The sequence below is a fragment of the Pteropus vampyrus genome, unplaced genomic scaffold (genome assembly GCF_000151845.1).
Source record: "Pteropus vampyrus isolate Shadow unplaced genomic scaffold, Pvam_2.0 Scaffold1, whole genome shotgun sequence".
NCBI classification, from domain to species: domain Eukaryota; kingdom Metazoa; phylum Chordata; class Mammalia; order Chiroptera; family Pteropodidae; genus Pteropus; species Pteropus vampyrus.
The window spans coordinates 42674049-42680076 of NW_011888782.1; the positions used below are offsets into that span (position 1 = coordinate 42674049).

A 6028-nucleotide genomic window follows, 5' to 3' on the forward strand; every position below is an offset into this window, starting at 1 on the left:
TACTTGGATTTTCTTTATATTTTTTTAAGTTTTCATTTATTTATTTTATTATTATTTACACCTATAGCACCTGGTCTTCCTAGGTGGTCTCCCATCCAAGTACTAACCAGGCCTGACCCTGCTTAGCTTCTGAGATCAGACATCAAGCTTGTTCGGGGTGGCATGGCCATAGACCATGGACTGTGGCTCCACTGGGGTGTGAACCCAGGACTTTCTGCGTGTAAAGCAGATGTGCCAACCACAACACTGGGGACCACATCCTTCAAAACTTTAATTATATGTTTCCCTTGGTGACTCCTATTAGTGTTAAATCTATTTGCTGATATTTGTCCTTTGTAACTATTTCAGATTGTGTAGGATGTCCTGGTCCTGTCTTTGCAGTTTGATAGTCTAGGGTAAAGTTTCCCTATATGCCAGGCAAAGGTCTGAACCCTGCCTTCTCACTGCATTGAACCAACAGTCTCAGTTACCAATCCTTCTCCAGAACTAGTTCTGGGGACTCACAATCACCTGGTTCCATACACTTTGCACTAACTCCAAACTGTCTCCCAACTAGCTTACTTATCCTTTTACTGTCTATCTCTCAGTTGGGATTGGGGATGCACCTTAAATAACCCCAAGTTTCACTTTCCTTATGATTCCTTAAATTTTGATGTTCTTCTGTAGGGTAGCTAAAGACTATTTCCCATTTCAGTGCTGTGAGAGTTTAGGATTTCAGTAATTTTGATCCACATAACATATCTGAAAACAACAACAACAACAAACAAACAAGCAAATAAAAGAACTATTTTATCATGATTGATTCTGTTTTTGCAAATGTGCTGTTCTCGAAGTCCTGCTGTCCTTGAAATCATAGCTTCACATCTGAAAAGGGGCAACAGTGTTAAATAACAACTTGGGTCTCTCTTTGACATCTTCCCTTGAGAAGTGTTACATGTTGCCATTGTCTTGACAGTTCAAAAGCTGGTCTTGGGGTTGATATTTTACCAATGAGATAAATGTGGAAAAATGTCACATTTCCTTTTATTAGCTCTGTCAGTACAAAGTTGGCAGGAGATAATAGTGAGGAGATATTGGCATTTAGGCATGTTCATATTAACTTTTGTGATTTGGGATTATGATGACTTTCATGTATCCTTACAGTGATCCTATCTAGTTTAGAAGTTCTGAAATTATAGTGTCAAACCTCTTTCCCATTTCTAAAGACAGAGGCAGCAACACTCATCAAATACTGGAGTTTTGATCAGATGCAGCCACATAGGTATGAAGAATATTTTCTTTTTTATTAACCAATTGATATTTATGACTTATCTGGAAGAATAAGCCTTTCATTTTCTTTTTCTGGCAAAGTTTGCTGCATAATTTGATCTTTTGTTTTTCATTTTGTTTTTCAACTCTTCACAGTGTTTTGCATGATCAAAGATATTGTTTTCGAACCTAAAATAAAGGGAGCTCATTCTCTTTGCCTGTCTTATTATTAGAGAAACTTGGAACACATGTATGATCATGGCTTTTTACTTTTCTGGTTCAAATTACTAGAATTCAGAACTTAGCCTTGGCTTTCTATTAATAGAAAAACCAGTGAAGAATTGGTTCCTTACTGATTTAAAAATCTCTCTCTCTTTCTCTCTCTCCTGATGATTCCATGAAGAAATAAGATAACAAACATGCTGGTTTGGCTAGAACAAGCTATAACAATAATAATAGTTACTGTTTATTGAATGCCTAGTGTGTACCTGATAATAATTTACAGGAATAATATCACCTTCTGATTCTGATAATGTGGTAGCCAAGTACTCAGACAAGCCCTTCCACTGAAAACTACTAATAGCATTACTGAAAACTTCTATAGTAGATACAAGTAAAAATGTCAATAATTATAAAAAATGTAAATGAAATAAATGCTTCAGCTAAAATATAAAGATTGTTAGACTGAATGACAAAACAAAAGGAGGACTAAAAAATGTATCAGGCAAGTCTCATTAAAGAAAGATGCTGTAGCTATTTTAATATTAGATAAAATGTGTTTTAAAGCAAAAATCATAATTAGATAATCTCTTCTCCATGTTAGAATAATTCACCAGGAAAATAGAGTAATTTAAAATTTGTGTTATCTAATAATGTATCTCTAAGTGAGTAAAACAAACATTGAGATAACTGAGAGAGAAATAAATATATTCACAGTTACAGAAAGAGGCTTTAATAAACCTCTCAGAAATGATGGGACAGATAAGAAATCAGTAAGGAAATGAATATTTAAACAATATGATTGATGATCATGTTTTAGTGGATATGTATAAAAACATGCCCCCATAATGGAAAATGCATTCTGTACATGAACACAAGGGACATTTGCAAACATTGACCATATAGCAAGTCTCAATAATTTTCAAAATCCTATACCATTCTTTGAACACAGTGCAAAAAAGCTAGAATAACCAAAAGATAATCTATGAAACTCAATATATTGAGAAATTAAGAAATACATTTTTAAATAAATCATGAGTCAAAGAAAATATAATGAAATTAGGAAATAAAAGGAATAATAGTGGAAATATTACTATCAAAACTTATGAGACACGTGCAGATAAGGCAATTAGAAATTTTAGCTTTTAATGATTATATCAAAACAACAGATTGAAAGTCAATGAGTGATATATTCATCTTAAGAAGAGAAGAGAAGAACATCAAAGTAAACCCAAAGAACCTAAAAGAAAGGAAACAATGAAGGCCTGGGTGCAATGAATATAATCAAAAATAAGCATTGAATAAAAAAGATGAAGAAAAATAAGATTTGGTTGTTTGGAAAGACTAATAAAATTGACAAATCTTTGGCAAGATTGTTCAAGAAAAAAAGAGCTGTCCCAACTAAATAATATGAAGAATGAAAAGGGGACTTAACTGACGGTATTAAGGAAATAATAAAATGATAGAATGAACAACTTCATGCCAGTTAATTTGAAAATTTATATGAAATGGACAAATTTCTAGAAAAATGAAACTTACCAAAACTGATTCAAAAAGAAACAGAACACATGAAAAATCATCTAACCATTTACAAAATTGACATGTAGTTAAAGATCTCAAAAAGAAAACTCAAGGCCTCAGATTGTTTTACCCTGGAGCCCAACTAAACATACAAGGAACAAATAATTTCAATTTTATGGTAACTATTCCAAAGTAGATCACGAGATGAAACATTTCCCAACTGATTTTATGAGGCTAGTATAACCTTGACAGCACAAACCTGATGTGGACAACACACACAAAAAAATCTTATTCAAGAGCATAGACACAACAATCTTAAAATATTAGCAAAGGCGATCCAACAATGTCTAAAAAAAATAATATAACATACATAGATTCTGCCTATCTTAGAAATGCAAGGCTTTTAAAAAATATTAGAAAACTGAATGTTATTCTCCACATTAATAGTTCAAAGGAAAAAAATGCGTCAACAGTTGCTGAAAAATGGTTTGGTAGAACTCAACATCCATTCACGAAAAAAACGCAACATACTAGAAATAAAAGGGATTGTGTTAACCTGATAAAGAGCAACTACAAAAAGCCTACAGCAGATATCAAATTTAATAGTGAAACACTCAAAGCTTTTCCTTCAATATTATGAAAAAGACAAGTGTGCCTATTTTTATTGATTTATTATTTATTTCTTGTCAGGTGACACTAAGTTTAATAGGCTAGAAATTAAAAAAAAACAAACAAACCTGTCTTTGGAGAACTACATGTGGACTAGAGGGAAAAACAGAGGCACAGCACTTAGGGCCTAGAGGAAAACATCAGGCCATGTGGGAGAATGGCTGAAGAATCCTTGAAGATGGTTCATTTATAGAGCTTCATCCTGCTGGTACCCCTGAAAGCCATAGACACATCTTCCCCTGGGAAAGTTCTTGGGGCCCCTCCATTCTGTCGTCATGGCTCTCAGTCTCTGGATAGACATCCAGTTGCATGCACAGACGCTGCAGCTGGTTGGTCAAGAGTTGATGGCTGAGCCTGAGGCCACACAGCTCCTTGTAGCACATGCTGACCTCACTCTCCATCACCCAAATATTGTCATCATTGCTGTTGGTTCCCCTCCCCCGCTTTCTAGTTCAGACAGAGCTGGAAAATGGATGGGATGGAGGAGTAGCCAGGGTTCAGCAATACGGCGGCCTAGAGTTTGGCTGTGCCCCTTTCTACGAGGGCCATTTACTAGAGATTGGTGTCCACAGCCAGTCCTGCCTCCACAGTGCCTTTGGTGTAATGCAGCTCCATGTGATCCTCATGGGCAATCATCACCCACTTCGTCAGGCCAGAGACAACCTTTGCAGGGAAGAGGTACTGGCAATCACTGGTAACTGGTACAATGCCACATTCCAGGGATGCAAACTGTTTGTGGTCAGCCAGGTGAGACTGCACCATGGTCTTCAGTCTCCATGTGGCTGGCACTCAGTTAGTGGTCAGCAATCACCATGTGCTGAGGCTGCTCTTTGGGGGAAGTGGAGGCCACCCATCTTACAGAATACTCACAAATAGGGGTGACCCAGGTCAAATACATCCTGACTCAAAGTCAGGATGCCAACTTTATCAAACTGGTACTGATTGGTTGGATTCAGAGTTTCCTTTCCATGATCCTCAGGGACAGCAAGTCCTCTGATGGGGATTATCAGCGCCATGGCAGTTCTCATTTTGGCTTTTACCTTCATGATATTGAGGTTCATGAGCTAGTAGAAAGTCAGTTGAAGCACACTGTCATCTTTGCATTTCAGATCCAGCATGATGGACAGCTGGCGCCTCTTCAGCATCTTGAGCTTTTTATCCAACTGAACTCCCAGCCTAGGTCACCAGTGTTCTGTGGTCTGCTTCTCCTCAACATCAGTGTCACTCTTGCCATCTTAGAAGTCCTCGGGAGACTTAAACAGAGCCTCAGCTTCAGCCACACTGCCTTTGATTGTCACAGACAATGTCTTATCACAAGTGTAACCATATGCAGTAGCCTGGACAGAGAGGACATAGAGGGGAGGCAGCAGGTGTCTGACTGTCTCAAGTTGCTTGTGAGACTGGTCGAACAGCATGAACAGTACTCTTGCACTGAGAGGGAAGCCTGTATGATGCTGTCGAGGTGAGGCTGGAGGCTGCTCAGGTACTTTTTCTTTGCCTTAGTCTCCTTAAGGATCTTCTCCTTGTTGGACAGGCGCTCCAGGTACTTCTCCTCCTGCCCTTTCTACTGCTCCAGCTCTGAATCCAGATGTGCAAGGGTTTGCTGGTGAGGGTCTCCCATGGTGACTTCAGCCTTGCTAATATCTGGAGGAGCCTCTCTATAAAACTTCTCTAAACTGACCAGATCAATTTCTTCATGCTTTGACTTAAATTCCAGACATTTGGTGATCTCCTTCTGCAGGTGCCATCATCTTGTGCAACAGGCATCTTTTTGCTTGGTCTCATAGATCTGATCTTGTCCTTTTGTCAACCTGAGGAGTCATGAAATATGTACAGCTCTGAATCCTCTGATCTTCAATCTCAACTGCCACATCCTTGCCTCCCCTGCTCTACAGGTCTTGGATCTGAGCCATGAGCCTTTGAAACACCTGGCATGTGTACTTGTACAACTCATAGTCTTTGCTAGGGTCCTGCAGATCCACCTCAGCCTCCTTGCTATAGTACTTACCTTCCTGTACAGTGTCAGAATGATTATGCTTCCCTTCAGCTGGAGCTCCATTGCTTCAGATCACTTTGGGCTTCTGTTTTTTCCTTGATTCTGATGACATGGTCGTTTGGCGAGATCAGGCAGAAATAGCAGAGACCTCAAGGGTTGTTGTGGACATTAACACAGGAATGTCCTTCACTGGGGAAGTGACAAAGATGATCTGAGAGTGGGGTGATCTTAAATTTTGTTGAACACCACACAGCACCCTGAACTTGTCTAAGCGAGCACAAGTGTGCCTGTGTTTATAATTCTTTTCAGTGTTGTACTGAAGGCTCTAGCACAGAAAGTAAAGTTGAAAAAATTAAAAGGAATTAGGATCGAAAA

General features: G+C 38.5%; 2 pseudogenes; both read right to left on the reverse strand.

Moving 5' to 3' along the window:
- Positions 1-58: 58 nt before the first annotated feature.
- LOC111736956 lies at positions 59-174 on the reverse strand (annotated as a pseudogene).
- Positions 175-3747: 3573 nt separating this feature from the next.
- On the reverse strand, positions 3748-5765 carry LOC105289202 (annotated as a pseudogene).
- Positions 5766-6028: the final 263 nt, after the last annotated feature.